This window comes from Hemicordylus capensis, chromosome 3 (genome assembly GCF_027244095.1).
Source record: "Hemicordylus capensis ecotype Gifberg chromosome 3, rHemCap1.1.pri, whole genome shotgun sequence".
Lineage (NCBI taxonomy): Eukaryota > Metazoa > Chordata > Lepidosauria > Squamata > Cordylidae > Hemicordylus > Hemicordylus capensis.
The window spans coordinates 283,710,039-283,725,607 of NC_069659.1; the positions used below are offsets into that span (position 1 = coordinate 283,710,039).

Below are 15,569 nucleotides of genomic sequence, written 5' to 3' on the forward strand. Positions count from 1 at the left end.
TGCACCTTGCATTCTCCTCTCCTTTAAATTTATTTTTCAGAAGGAGAAATGCAGAGGTGCTTTTTGTTGCTTAATGTGGAATTGTTGCTTCATAATAACATGTAGAACTACTGACGTGATGTAGCTCCATTTGCTCTAGGCATCCACTCACAACTGCTTGCTACCAACTGTCAGACCCGCCTTTCATGAAGATTCCATCTGATTCTATAGATGTATAATACACATTCGTACATGAACGCACACCACAGAACCCCCAATTGGCCAAGGGAGGGAGGAATTCCTTGGATGGTGGAGAGCTCGCAGCCACCAACAGACAAAGAGGCACTTTGGGGTTGGCTTTGTTTGAATCTGGCCTTCATCTCCGTTTCTACGGCAACCAGGAAGTTCACCTCCTGGCCCGGATGTAGCAAAGGATGCAGCCAGGGAGTTGGGGAGGGGAGAATGGCAAGGAGAGAAACTGTTCAGCTGCAGTTGAAGGTTTCATATCTAGAGGTTAGATTGCCATAAGCGTCTATAGAAGAGGATTTGGCTTGGTCTTAAGAGCTCTCTCTCCCCACACTCAGGCTCCCTCAGCTAAATTCTTTGAAGAATCTCAGTCCAACTGCCTGCAGCTTGCTTTTCTTTGCATTTTCACCAAAAATGGACTTATCCGAACTCGCCTCTTGTGTGTGTGTCATACCATGGAACAAACAGGCTTTTGTTACACAGAGATCCACTGGCTTTTGTCAGTTCTTTCAAAAGGCAAGGCTGTCAATTTAATAAGCATCTTCACCCAGACCTTAGGAAGGAAGTTCCCCACACATTCACTGCAGAGAGCCAGGCGTCACTGTGCCAAACCAGAGCCACATGCACATCAATGAGAGAAGGGAGAGCAGGATGCAGTGTGAAAGAATCAAGGAAGTCAGACACACCGGCTGAATAGTAATACAGGACACTGATCGACAGAACTTCATGACTGGTCACACTCTCCATCAAGAGAATCCAAATGCAGCACCATGGGAATCCCAGAATTTACATTCAGAATAAATTACCCAAGGCGACACAAATGCATCACATTTGCATAACAATCTAGTAATCAATTTTGTTTGCTACATTCTAACATTTTGCTTTTTTGTGCTAAATTATAAATAAATACTTTGGAAGGGAATGGGGTGGTAGAGATCAAGGACGCACAAGAGGCATGTGCTGAGTAGCCAAGACTGGGTCAATAACTAAGAGTAGGGATCAAAGACTAGGAGTTATGGGAAGGAGCTATAAACTATGTGAATATGCCTCACCTATCTATGTGAGTATGCCTCACATATCATCTTCCTACTGAGATCTCCGTGCAATGGTCTTTGGGGTTTCTAGCTTCAGTGGATACTGCCTGACACTGCAACGTTCTCAGCCAACCAAAATTTGCTACTGATCAAGTCAAGACAGTTCTAAGGAAACATAACTTCTGCAGGAAATCTAGATTTCTTACAGTCAGCTTTTGCTCAAACATGCACAATACACACAGCCCTGCCTGCAACACACACCAAAGCAGTATTCTAGACCCAAAGATTGGTTTGCCTGGTCCTTGACCATCCCTGTTAGTTCTGTCATGTTCTTGCATGCAGTCTACAGATGTTAAATAGATAGCAAATACTCCATGTGTTCTGGAGTGTATGCAGCATTGCTAAAATCTGCTCTGGTTCAACCCACGGGCAGCTACATCAAACACTTGTATAATTTCTGAAGGGGTGTGTGTGTAAGAGCATAATGTGTTGTAACAGTATAACATGTTGCCTTTTTTCTACTATTGTTATGCTTTTAGCTTTGGTGCTAGGAGAGCACTGGATCCTTCCAAATGAGTTCCATGGGTGTAAGCTTTGGCATAGGGTGTCCCTCATATTGTATAGAATTGTCCTGTCCATGGCCTTAAATAAGCATTATTCATCACCACTCTCAGCCAGGTACAACTTGGGAAGATAATTATTCTGGTCTAGCTTTATCAGGCTGACGTAAGGATTGCTGAGGTGATGCAGGTGATGTTTATTTGAACACATTACATCTGCAATAAATGTGCTATGTACTATTACTAATTTAATGTAAAGCACATTTTAGGATGCAAGCAATAAATCAGACAGCCTGGTCTTATTAATTGGCTTACTATAGTACCTAAATGCCAGTCTTATTTTTCGAAGCCTGATCACTAGACAATTTCTGAACCCGTAACATTAAGGCTGCAATCCTTCATACACTTACAAGGGAGTAAACCCCACTTTTTTCAATGAGCCTTACTTCAAGTAAACATGCATAGGATGGGGGTGTGCCACATGTTTATGCCATATCCATTATCCCCTTGGGCTAGAAATGCAGAACTTATTGACCCCCTTCCCAAACAACCGAGGCATAGGAGTCCTGCAGTGAATTTCATAGGATAACACCATTAGGTGTTATTTCATAGGATTTCATAGGATAACACTGATAAACAGGGATGTGTGTGTCTATGATATACTATAAAACAGTATATCATAGGATAACACCATTCGAAACTGTGATAATGAAAAGTAAATGAGCCCTATGTAAAGAATGTTCATTACCAGGAAATAGATGAGGACTAATTAATATTCCTGCACATTTTCTAAGAGCTGATGAGGTATCTTGAAAAGCTCCCTGAGACAGTGTTCCATATTTATAAGCTTGTATGCACGCAAGTTGATGGCATCTTTAAATATATTTCCTGTTATAATTAAAGCTCTGTGCTTAATTTCCAATAAACTATGAACATTTCTCTGCAATATACATGTCTTGAGAGCTGTGGTGAGTCAGTATACCCTGCTGAAGATCTAGGATTTATTTAATTTTTGGCAGATCTTTAAGCTTTTCACATGTAGAAGGACCTACATTAGGACTGACTAAAATATCATGAGTAGTCAGCAACTTTTGAACTGGGCTACAGCTATTAAGGAATGAGATGTATGCAGAATGAGCAGAAGAAGGGAGAAACATAAATGCTCCAAATACAGTGATGGTAATGCTAGTGCAGAAGCAAACTGGTAGGTATTGTACTTTCTAACACTGAATCTCAGTGGCTGGTAGCACTATTATGTTAATTTTTATCTGAATTAAAAGATGAATAGCAAGGGAATTCAAGGGAAAAAACCTTGAATGATGAGAATGCTGTCCTGATAGCTGAGAATCTCTCTTTTGCCTTCGGAATGCTTGATGGAAATGCTGTCCTGATAGCTGAGAATCTTTCTTTCTTCTGCCTTTGGAATGCAATACTTACCAGTGCTTGGGAAGATGACATGCCTCAGAGCTAAAGGGAGGGGCAGAAAAACAGACTAGAATCAGTTTTAAATTGTGAGGAGAATCACTGACTTCATCTTTATTTGTTTATTTATTTAATACATTTCTATATTGCCCAAAACGCAAGTTCTTTCAAGAAAGGTGAAGCCAATATCCAGTCACCAAATCCCCTCCTCCCATCTTACTTAATACATTTATATCTCACTTTTCATTAAAATCCCAAAGTGGCTTCCATTTCAACAAAGAAATTAAACAGAAAATAAAACACTGTCATTAAAAAATGGAGGGGGGGAGGCAATAAGATTAGAACTAGCAGCTAAAAACATAAATACCTGAAACAATTAAGAGAAGGCTCTGCAAAATAAAAACATTTTTGTTAAATACAGAGACTGATATGCTGACTAATGAAACATGTGTGTAAGGTTCTGTGGCGACATTTATTTTATTATTTATTTATTTGTTTAACATATTTTTATACCACCCCAAACACAAGTTCTCTGGGCGGTTTACAAAACAATAAAACCAACCAATTAAAAGATTGACATATTTCAACAATTAAAATTTAAAAAGTTAAAACTATTAAAAAACAATTAAAACACAATTAAAACAATATCTAATTAAATGCCTGGGTGAACAAATGCGTCTTGACTGCCCTTTAAAAAGTTGTAAGAGATGGGGAGGCTCTTATTTCAGCAGGAAGTATGTTCCAAAGCCTCGGGGCAGCAATGGAGAAGGCCTGTCACTAAGTAGCCACCAGACTACTCAGTGGCAACTGCAGACAAACCTCTCTAGATGATCTCAATGGACGGTGTGGTTCATAGCAAAGAAGACATTCTCTAAAATACTAGGGCCATAACCAAAGCCTTGTACTTGGCCCAAAAACTTATCGGCAGCCAGTGTAGATCTTTTAAGATAGGAGTGATATGGTCTCTCCGAGATGACCCAGAGACCAACCTGGCTGCCGCATTCTGGACTAACTGCAGTTCCCGGACTGCGTACAAAGGTAGCTCCACATAGAGTGGATTGCAGTAGTCAAGTCTGGAGGTGACCAGCAGATGTACTACTATTCTGAGGTCATTTATCTCAAGAAATGGACACAGCTGGCGTATCAGCCGAAGCTGACATGCTTCCTGCACACAACTCTCCCTGTCTTCCCAAAAGCATGCTCTTGTGCCAGAGTGCTAAGGCTTCCGAGCGCTGCTCATGCTTTGGAGGCACTCTATAAGACTGGAAACACATCCCTGAGGGTCATCGTCCCCTCCTTCACACTCTGGCACAACAGCACATTTGTAGGAAACTGAACCCAGATTGGAATAGATCCAAGTCAGCATTCCTCATTGTAAGGCCCAAGGGCCAGTGATGGCCCACATCACCCCTAAGTGCAGCTCCCTGACTAGTTGTTTATTGATCCTTCCTGAGTGAAGCTTCTGCCAAAGCTCAACATGGTGTGCAGTCCCTCTGGTACTATGTGGAGATGACCATTCTCACTGTGCAGTGCAGTGCTGTGCCCAGCGCTGGGGGGCTCCTTTAAGGAAAACAGAGCCCTTTCAAGCTCCTGTACTGCAGCATGCACAGACTGCTCAAAAGTGTAGCCCATACTAGTGCTTTCCTCCTAAAGCTCTTAAAAGAGGGCTACATCTCTCTTAAAGGGCCTTCCCAGCACGGAGAAAAATGCAGCACTTTCTGGAGGTCAGTCAGCAGTGTGGGAAATGGCTTTCACTGGAAATGGAAATGGCTTTCACCAAATGGTGGTTTCCCCCCTCCCCGAGTGGTCCCCACTTGGAAAATAGTGAAGATCACTGATATAAGTGATCTCTCTCATCCAGGATCATGTGGAGTTGAGGCATGACCACCTCCTTCAGGATCTTACCACAAGGCGTGCGTTAGAGTCTGGACAATAGTTATTCATATGACCCTGATCCAAGGAGGAATTTTTATGAAGGGATTGAACCACTCCCTCCTTCAGTAGCTTAGGAGCTAACCAGTCCCTGTGGCATTCCCTGCTTCTGATACCCAGACACTCAGCCGCCCCATACAGATTTAATTAGGAAGTGTAAGGGCCCATGAAGCAGGTGGTAAGCCTCAGAGCTCCAGGTAACCTGCTCATGTTCTCAGGAAACATAAACTGAAATGAATCCATAATAACCTTACCAGACGGAGCACTGAGTACATTCATCTCTGACCTCCAATACCATTGTGGAGTCCCAAGTCAGCATGGCTGTGAATGACTTTATCTGCAAAATGTTTAGCAAATTGGTCAGAGTGGACAACAGATGGCTCAACTCCACACTCCCTCTGGGGCCAGGTTGCAACAAGCCCTTCACTACTCTAAATAGCTCTGTTGGATGACACTGAGCAGATGCAGTGGTGGTGGAGAAATAAACTTTCTCCGCTGCCACAACCGAGTAGGCCCAAATATGGACTCTAGCCTGTGTTCAGTCGTACAACAAGTCTTTGTCCAGTTGTGTTCTAGTTGTTACCCTCTTTTATTTATTTGTTTGTTTGTTTGTTTGTTTATTGTTGAATTTACATACCGCCTTTCATTAAAAACAATCCCAAGGCGGTTTACAAAAATTTAAAAACATACAATAAAATGACAATAAAAATATGAAGCTAAAAATATAAAACAAATCTAATTTAAAATATATAAAATACAAGCATAAAAGCTATACACGGGTGAAAACTCTCTTCCATTGCCCTGCACTCCTCAGTATACCAAAGTGTTGATTTAGCTCTATGGTTAGGGCAAGAACGCCTAGGAACAACTGTATGTATCATAAGCCCACGTCATCTTATTCCCCAACAACAGAGCTACTTGCTGCTCATACCCAGCTGTTGTTCATCAGACTTTCCTGAACAGTGTCATCCGTTCTGAGTATCTCACTTCCACCAGGCCTTCTGTCCTTCATCAGATGCCCATTTTTCTTTAAGCAGCTGTTCATTTTTCTTCCTGCATTCTGACACATTTCCAACCAGTCCCTAATCCATCTCTTGCCATTTACAACTTGAGCTGTATATTGATGCTCTATTTCAAGCTTCTCCTTCTCCTCCTCCTCCCCCCTCCATCTGAGCCCACACCCTTCAGAAGGAAGTTCTCCAATAAAACATGAAATGTCAACCTTCCATCATACCCTCCAATTTCTCCTCCCCCACCCCCAGCATCTGCCAATATACTGAAAAATCGTTACATTTATGGACCACATGGCTAAAGAGCAACTGTTAATAGCTGGCAAAAATCATAGGTAATCATGTTGGTCCATTGGGGGGGTTGAATCTAGGACTCAAAGTATAACAACATATTTATTAGCACTGACTAAAATATCACAACGTATCATCAGCAAGCTTGGGCGCTCTCCAGAACTCTTCTTCGGTCTGGATGTTACACAAAATAAGATGAGTTCCACTTAATGCTGGAGTTAGATCTATAAAGCTGCAAGTGTTTATATATATATTTTTAATGGGGGAACATTCATTTCAGTTTATTTTCCCATGGGCCACTGGTGCAGAGTGATGAAATCTGTCTAGCACCTAGCAGAGGATAATCTAATTAAGTCTGAATAAAACCTCCTGCACTCCATCTCAAAACTGTTTCTAACTGCAGACTTTGTGGGCTTTTATATCATGACCCACTTTGTCTATTTCTCCTCCCCCACACTTTAAAATCAAACGTGAAGAAGAGTTCTGGAGAATTCAAAAGTTTGCTGACTACTTTTTCTATTTTAGTTGATCCGAATAAAGATCTTACTATACTATGGATTTTGAAGAGCTGAGGCAGGGAAATGAATTATCAATTATTTCCATGCAATCCTCAATACTAGAAGGGCAGAGTTAGGTGATCATAATCCAATGAATTTAGTGCTAATTACTCCAAGGCAATTAGTGCTTTAATTGCAAGGGAGCTAGAAGGGTCACTTATGTTTTGTGATGGTCCCCCTTACAGTAGCTTCATTTTTTAGGAGGCTGGGACAGATGATCTGGCTAAAATTGGGGTGGGGGGAGTCAGTGGGTGGGGATTGCTCAATAACACCCCCCTATCTTTCCCCCCATAGGTGTACTGTTACATAGGTGTACTGTCTCTTAGTAATGCACATAGGGCACAGATAGAGTTGCCAACCCCAAATAAAGTGATTATTGAATATTCCCCCACCAGTATTTTTCTCATTACCATGTATTAACATCTCCAGGATTGCTTTCAATCCTCACCTGTTGATTGATGGTCAGTTGGCAACCTTTATGGAAGATTGGCAACCCTAGGCATAGAGCAGGTTGAGCCCTTCCTGCTGATGAAGCCAAGGGCATATCGGCCATATCCCAAACCAGGTCAGGAGTCACTATACCCAGGGTTGCACAACTTCTAGAAGTTGGGGTAACCAGTTAAGTGGTCATATCTGCAGATGACCCTAAACTATTGAGAGTAGTAAAATCCAAAACAGGTTGTGAGGAGCTCCAAATGGATCTATCCAATTTGGGGGAGTGGGCGACAAAATGGCAAATTCATTTCCACATAAGCAAGTGTAAAGTGATGCACATTGGGGCAAAAAACAACCACCACCCTAACTGCACATATACCACCACTGATGGGCTCTGAGCTGGCAGTAACGGAGCAGGAGAGAAATCTTGGGGCCATGGCGGTCATTTTGTTGAAAGTGTCAACTCAGTGCATGGCAGCTGTGAAAAAGGCAAATTCCGTGATAGGGATCATTAGGAAAGGGGCTGAAAATAAAAATGAGAATATTATTATGCCCTTATACAAATCTATGGTGCGGCCACACTTGGAGTACTATGTACAGTTCTGATCACCGTCCGTATCTTAAGAAGGTCATTATGGAACTAGAAAAGATACAGAAGAAGGCAAGATGAGCAGGGGCATGGAGCACCTTCCTTAAAGGCAAGAGTACAGCATCTGGGGGGGGGGGGTTAGTTTGGAAAAGAGGTGACTACAGGGAGACATGATAGAGGTGTACAGAATTATGCATGAAGTAAAGTAGACAGAGATAAATTTTCCTCCCACTCTCACAACACTAGAACACTAGGGGTTATCCCATGAAACTGAAGGCTGGGAATTTTAGGACCAACAAAAGGAAGTACTTTTTCACATAGTGCATAATTAATCTATGGAATTCTCTGCCACAGGATGTTGTGGTGGCCACCAGCTTGGATGGCTTTAAAAGGGGCTTAGAGAAATTAATGGAGGAAAGGTCTATCAATGGCTACTAGTCTGGTGGCTGTAGGCCACCTCCAGTCTAATGTGCCTCTAAATACCAGTTGCAGGGAAGCAACAGCAGGAGAAAGGGCATGCCCTCAGCTCTTGCCTGTGGCCTTCTCAGAGGCATCTGGTGGGTCACTGACACTGTGAAACAGGATGCTGGACTAGATAGACCTTGGGCCTGATCCAGCAGGGCAGTTCTTATGACTATTGGTTGCTTTGGCTACGGATGATGGGAATTGTAAACAGCTGGTGGGCTGAAGTTTGGTGGGCTAAACAGCTGGTGGGCTGAAGTTTGCAGCCCTGCTCCAACCCATGATACTAAGATCAATTTTTTGCAGTAGTGTAAGGAGGGCATAGGTGGCCCATGTTGGGCTGCCTGCCCCCCCCCCACCCAGCGGCAGGGGTGCCCCCCGTGGCACCCCTTCTCGTCCCACCAGGTGCAGGGTGCCCTTTCTCTCCCCGCCAGCAGTGGTGGCCTTGACGGAGCAGCCTGGGCTAGTAGGCTGCCCTGCCCCCACTGCTCAGCTGGCTGCCACATGTGGTGGGGATAAAGGGGGCAGCCCACATCTGTAGCACAGAGAGAAGAGGCACGGTGGGGAGGGGCACCACTGGGTGCCCATTGTGGTGAGCATTGTGGCCCCGACGGCAGCTACGCACAGGTTCTTGGAACCTGTGTGCATAGTTACAGCTCTGTGCTCTGCTACTGTTTTTTGGTAAGTCTGAAGTGCTTGCAATAGGGACTAGAAGAGACAGAATGAATGAGTTGATTCATGAATTAGTTAATGCTGCCTGTGACTCCACATGCACGCTAATTAGCCTCCAACAGATGCAACCTATCAGAAGATTCAGAAGAGCAGGAGGAGGTTAAGAAGGCTATCTAGAAGAGAATGTTCAAAACAGCAAAAGAAAGGAGAGGAAGAGAAAGAACCCAGGCTGTTGTGAAAGGCTAAAATTCTCCTGGTTTAAACAACAACAACAATTGGATACTGGACTTTGTAAAACTGTTTCTGTTTTACAAAATCAAAAGGCTGCTTATTAAGAGGACCAGCCCTACGTTCTTGGAGCGTCCCCTGCTCAGACTGCCAGAGGTCAGCATTATACGCTCTTTGTCTCTTCTGTGCTCAAATAGAGCTCTGCACCTACTTTTATAAGAGAATTTTCTAGAAGTAACAGAAGCGGTAGCACAACATTGAGTGTTTTTCCACCTCAAATATTTCTTTACTTTTAGGATAGAGACAAGAACATGTTTCCACCACATTTGGCAATATAACCAGTCAATTAAGATCAAGACATTTGCGTACGTTGACCAATGTCAATTCACAAGACCAATGTCCACAAAGTAGTATCTCGAAATGGAGGTCACTGGTTGACCGTAGTTTGTGGACTTCTCATATTTTCACTTTATGCACTCCACTGCTTAATTTTGATATGTAATTTGTGGACTCTATCAACTATCTGTTGTATTCATTTTTACTATGGATTCCATTGCTCCTTGTTAAAATGCAATTGTTCTATCCATATATATTCATTATCTGATCTATACAATACATTTTCTATAATAGTAATACGTACTCTTATCATATTGTGGTTATTTCCCCCCGCCCTCATTGGATAGTTTGGTAGGGGTTCTTTTTGTGGTTGGTGAAGCCAGACAGTGGCAAGGCAGGATGCAGAGGCAGACAGGATGGAGTCTTGTCCCAGACCTCCCTCCAATCTTGGTACATTCCTGCAAGGACTACATTTCCCAGCTTTCCTCAAATATCTTCCTAGATGTCACTGGGGCTTCCCTTAGCTTCACTTCCCTTTAAGGGGCCTCCCTGGTACTGTGCATGGACTGCTCTGTGCAGAGCTAAGCGAGGGGAGCAGCTGCTTCTATGTGGGGCCAGATATGAATGATTCAGCATAGATGTTTAATCTTTGCACAGGGCTACATTATACTGATGGAGCCAAGTAATGTGTGTATAGCAGAGGTGGCCAACCTGAGACTCTCCAGCAGTTACTGTACTACAACTCTATCATTCCCAGCCACAATATATTGTGGTAGGGCATTATGGGAGTTGTAGTCCTTGGTGTATAGGAACAGATGATTGATACAAATAACTTATGATCAGGCAGGAAGGGATAGCCATATACAGGGGGACTAGCTGTTGCATTTTATTCACTAGACATTGATACCTGGTAATGGCAGTTACTTTCTTTGCCATTCCCTTCAGTTGCTCTGGGAGCTTCTCCCACCCCACAAAGAAGATGTAGGATTCCTTGTACTTCCTGTCTTCCTACTGCTGCAGGTGGTCATGTTGATGAAAAGTACTATATAGCTCACTACATGTGCACTAGGGGAGAATAGAGAGAGAGAGAGAGAGAGAGAGAGAGAGAGAGAGGCACAATTTTTGTAGAACAATTTTTAAATGCTTGAAGGTCATGGAAAGTAAAAGTTGAAAGAATGTATGTGTTAGAGTTGGATGTGGAGCTGCATACTGCAGAAGAATTTGGGGTAAGCAGCGAGGTGGCTAATTGCAAGGAGCTCCAAAAGGACCCCTTGAAACTGGGGCAGTAGGCAGCAAAATGGCAAATGTGGTTTCAAGTGTAAAGTGATGCATATTGGAGCAACACACTCACTCACACACACACACCACATATACCACCACTGATGGGATCAGAGTTGTCAGTGACTGACCAGGAGAGGGATCTTGGGGTTGCAGTGGTCAGCTCCTTGAAAGTGTTGACTCTGTATGTGGCAACTGTTAAAAAAGCCAGTTCCATGCTTGGAATCATTAGGAAGGGGGTTGAAAATGCCCTTATTAATTAATTAAATTATTATTTGCATTTCTAGCCTTCCCTATACCCAAAGGTCTCAGAGCAGGTTACAAAAAAACCAATATAAAACATAATTAAAATACGGGTTGCTGCAGCATTCTGCACTAGTTGCAGCCTCCAAACCATCTTCAGGGGCAGCCCCACATAGAGTGCATTACAATAGTCCAATCTGGAGGTTACCAGAGCATGGATCACTGTGGCTAGGCTTTCTCTGTCCAGAAAGGGCCGTAGCTAACAGTCAAGCCTGAGTTGAAAATAGGCACTCCTGGCCACCACTGTGGCCACCACTGCCACCTGGGCCTCCAGTGACAGCGATGAATCCAGGAGTACCCCCAAACTACGCACCTGTTCCGGGGTACTACTACCCCCTCAAGAATAGGATATCTCCCCACTTCGCGGACTCGAAAGCCCCCAACACATAGCACCTCTGACTTATCTGGATTCAGCTTCAATTTATTGGTCCACATCCAGCCCATCACCACCTCCAGGCAATGGTCAAACACCTCAACCGCCTCTCCTGATCGAGGTGGAAAATAGATATATTGCTGGGTGTCATCAGCATACCGATGGCACCTCACTCCAAACCTCCTGATGACTTCTCCCACTGGCTTCATATAGATGTTAAAAAGCATAGGGGATAAGATCAAACCCTGAGGAACCTCACAGGTCAACTCCCAGGGAGGCAAAAAGAATTCCCCCATGACAACTCTCTGATATCGACCCTGGAGATAGGAGAGAAACCACTGCAGTGCAGTGCCTCCAACCCCCAACTCCTGAAGTCTTTCCAAAAGGATACCATGGTCAACAGTATCAAAGGCCACCAAGAGATCAAGGAAAACCAGTGGGGTAGCACAGCCCCTGTCCTTCTCCTGGTAAAGGTCATCAACCAGGGCGACGAAGGCCATTTCGGTGCCGTGACCAGGCCTGAAGCCTGACTGGAATGGATCCAAATAATCAGCTTCCTCCAAGCATGCCTGAAGCTGAGTCACCACCACCTTCTCCAGTACCTTGCCAAGGAAAGGTATACTGGCAACTGGGCAATAGTTATTCAATACTTCTGGGTCTAGGGAGGATCTCTTAAGGAGGGGCCTCACCACCGCTTCTTTAAGGGCCGGTGGAACAGCCCCCTCCTGCAACGAGGCATTAACCACTCCCATGACCCACCCGGCTATAGCCGTTCAACTAGCTCTTATCAGCCATGACGGGCAAGGATCCAGGAGACATGTGGTTAGCCGGACCCCTACAAGCAGCCAGTCCACAACTTCAGACTGCAACAATTGAAACTGATCCATAATAATTGAACCAGACGGTTCTCTGGACACCTCCAACAGACCATCCTGAGACATGGCCTCGAAACCCATGCAGTTCTGAATAATTATATTTTTTAAGTGCCTTGCAAATTTACCATAGCAGGCCTCCGAGGGCACAATACCATCCTTTCTCTGGCCTGCTGTCACTAGGCCAGTCACCACTTGGAAAAGCTGTGCTGGACAGCTACTCAAGGATGCAATAGTGGTGGAGAAATAGTTCTTCTTAGCTTCCATCACCGCCACATGGTAGGCACAATAATGTGCTCTAACCCGTACTCGATCAGACTCGCATCGGGAAGTGTGTCATCTGCACTCTAGCCGTCGGCCCTCCTGTTTCATTACCCGGAGCTCTGTAGCATACCAGGGTGCTCTACAGGTCCCATAAGAACATTGAGGACACTTGGGAGCAATTGTGTCAATGGCCCTAGTCATCTCACGATTCCATAGAGAGACCAGGGCCTCAACAGGACCACCATCCATGTCAACCGATAATTCCCCCAGAGCATTCAGGAATCACTTGGATTCCATAAGTCTCTGCGGGCGGACCATCTTAATGGGTCCCTCAACCCTATGGAAGGGAGCCACCATGGTAAGTCCAAATCTTACCAGCGAATGATCCGTCCATGACAACGGGTTCACCACCAACCCGCCTATCATTAGATTCTCACCAAACTCACCCGTAGCAAAGACCAAGTCAAGGGTATGTCCTGCTATATGGGTTGGGCCAATAACATATTGGGACAGCCCCATGGTTGCCATGGAGGCCATGAAGACCTGAACCAGCCCCTGAGGATCGCCTCGGCAAGAGGAGAGCTGGTCTTGTGGTAGCAAGCATGACTTGTCCCCATAGCTAAGCAGGGTCTGCCCTGGTTGCATCTGAATGGGAGACTTGATGTGTGAGCACTGCAAGATATTCCCCTCAGGGGATGAAGCCACTCTGGGAAGAGCAAAAGGTTTCAAGTTCCCTCTCTGGCTTCTCCAAGATAGGGCTGAGAGAGATTCCTGCCTGCAACCTTGGAGAAGTCGCTGCCAGTCTGTGAAGACAATACTGAGCGAGATAGACCAATGGTCTGACTCAGTATATGGCAGTTTCCTATGTTCCTATGAATGTTGAAATCCCCCAACACCACCATGGCAGGGGCCTCCAACACCACATCCAAGACTACCTGGGCCAGCTCAGCCAGGGAGGCTGCTGGACAATGGGGTGATCAGCCACAGGCACAGCAACAGCAGTCCAACAGGTGGAGCAGCATCACCAGCAGCCCACAAAGTGACACTAGTCAGATACTTCAGCCTCTCACACTGGGCCTCTGAATGGGAGAAGATGGAATTCTCTTCTGGAGTGGAGCTTCTAGAAAACTATGGAGCGGCCACATTTGGAGTACTGCGTACAGTTCTGGTCACCATATCTTAAGAACGACATCGTCGAACTAGAGAAGGTGTAGAAGAGGGCAACCAAGATAATCAGGGGCCTACAGCACCTTCCTTATGAGGCAAGGCTACAACACCTGGGGCTTTTTAGTTTAAAGAAAAAGACTAGTGAGGGGAGACATGACATAGGTCTATAAAATCATTCATGGTGTGGAAAAAGTTGATAAGAGATTTTAAAAACATTCTCTCTCTCGCATAACACTAGAACTGGGGTCATCCCATGAAACTGATTGCCAAGAAATTTAGAACCGACAAAAGGAATAACTTCTTCACAATATGCATAATTAATCTATGGAATTCTCTGCCACAAGATGTGGTGGCAGCCAACAGCCTGAATTGGCTTTAAGAGGGATTTAAACAAATTCATGGAGGACAGGTCTATCAGTGGCTGCTAGTCTGAGGGCTATAAGCCATCTCCAGCCTCAGAGGCAAGATGCCTCTGAATACCAGTTGCAGGGGAGCAACAGCAGGAGAGAGGGCATGCCCTCAGCTCTTAACTGTGGGCTTCCCAGAGGCATCTGGTGGTGGGCCACTGTGTGAAACAGGATGCTGGACTAAATGGATCTTGGGCCTGATCCAGCAGGGCTGTTCTTACAAGGCAATTGCATGTGGAATGTGCACTCTAATAATTGTATTTCCTATGGCTACTGTGGTTTATGCATCATAAATGCTGCTTATGAGGAAAGTATTTCTTTGGATCCTGCATAACCACCACCAGCTGCATGCATCTTGTGTACAAAAAAGATGAAGTGGAAATAGCTTAACTGGACCATTCTTAATTTACCACCACATCCTCCAACAAATACTTATATACCATTTTCCCACAAAAGTTCTCAAAGCAGTTTATATAGAAAAATAACAAAGACATTTATAGTTGCTCAAGGTCAATCCTGGGCACCTGGACAAGATATAGATCTATGCCAGGCCTGCTCAACTTCAGTCCTCCTGCAGATGTTGGCCAACTCCCATAATCCCTGGCTATTGGACACTGTGGCTGGGGATTATGGGAATTGTAGTTCAAAACAATGAGGGAGAGGCCTAAGTTGAGCAGCCCTGGTCTATGCTATTTGTACCCTGGAATAATGACCTACCTTCCTCACTAGATAAAATCTGTAAATCTTCATTTTAAAAAAATCTCACTGGCTGAGACTGGACAGCCACATGTTTGTTGCTAGACCTATGCAATCATAACTCTTGCCATCTTTGCCTCCTTCTGTTATCCCCTTCTTTACCTGCTTGTGCTGCAGCTTCAGGTCATATCATTTCCTTTCACAGTTGCATGATTGCAATGAGGGCACCTGGCAGTTGAATGATTGTGGTGTGGCCTGCAGGGCTAGCACCTGTGACAAAAAGGACCCATCTGTGCAATGGACAGAGCTGCACTATTTAAAGGAGAGATGTTGTGCAAAAGGGATATTGCTTAGATTAAATCACTTCATCTACATTCAAATGTTAAATTGACTGGCACTGAAGTTGCAAAAAAAAAAAAAAAAAGTTATAAAAAGATAGCCAGACAACAGCAGCAT

At 44.4% G+C, this 15,569-nt stretch overlaps 1 long non-coding RNA gene across 1 annotated transcript; it reads right to left on the bottom strand.

The window, feature by feature from the left end:
* Positions 1–2,310: 2,310 nt before the first annotated feature.
* Positions 2,311–10,122, bottom strand: LOC128348707 (uncharacterized). Its single transcript, XR_008318266.1, has 3 exons — positions 10,058–10,122; positions 5,428–5,510; positions 2,311–3,286 (listed from the first exon to the last, which is right to left on the bottom strand). It is a non-coding gene; the product is annotated as an uncharacterized LOC128348707 (long non-coding RNA).
* Between the last annotated feature and the right edge of the window lie 5,447 nt (positions 10,123–15,569).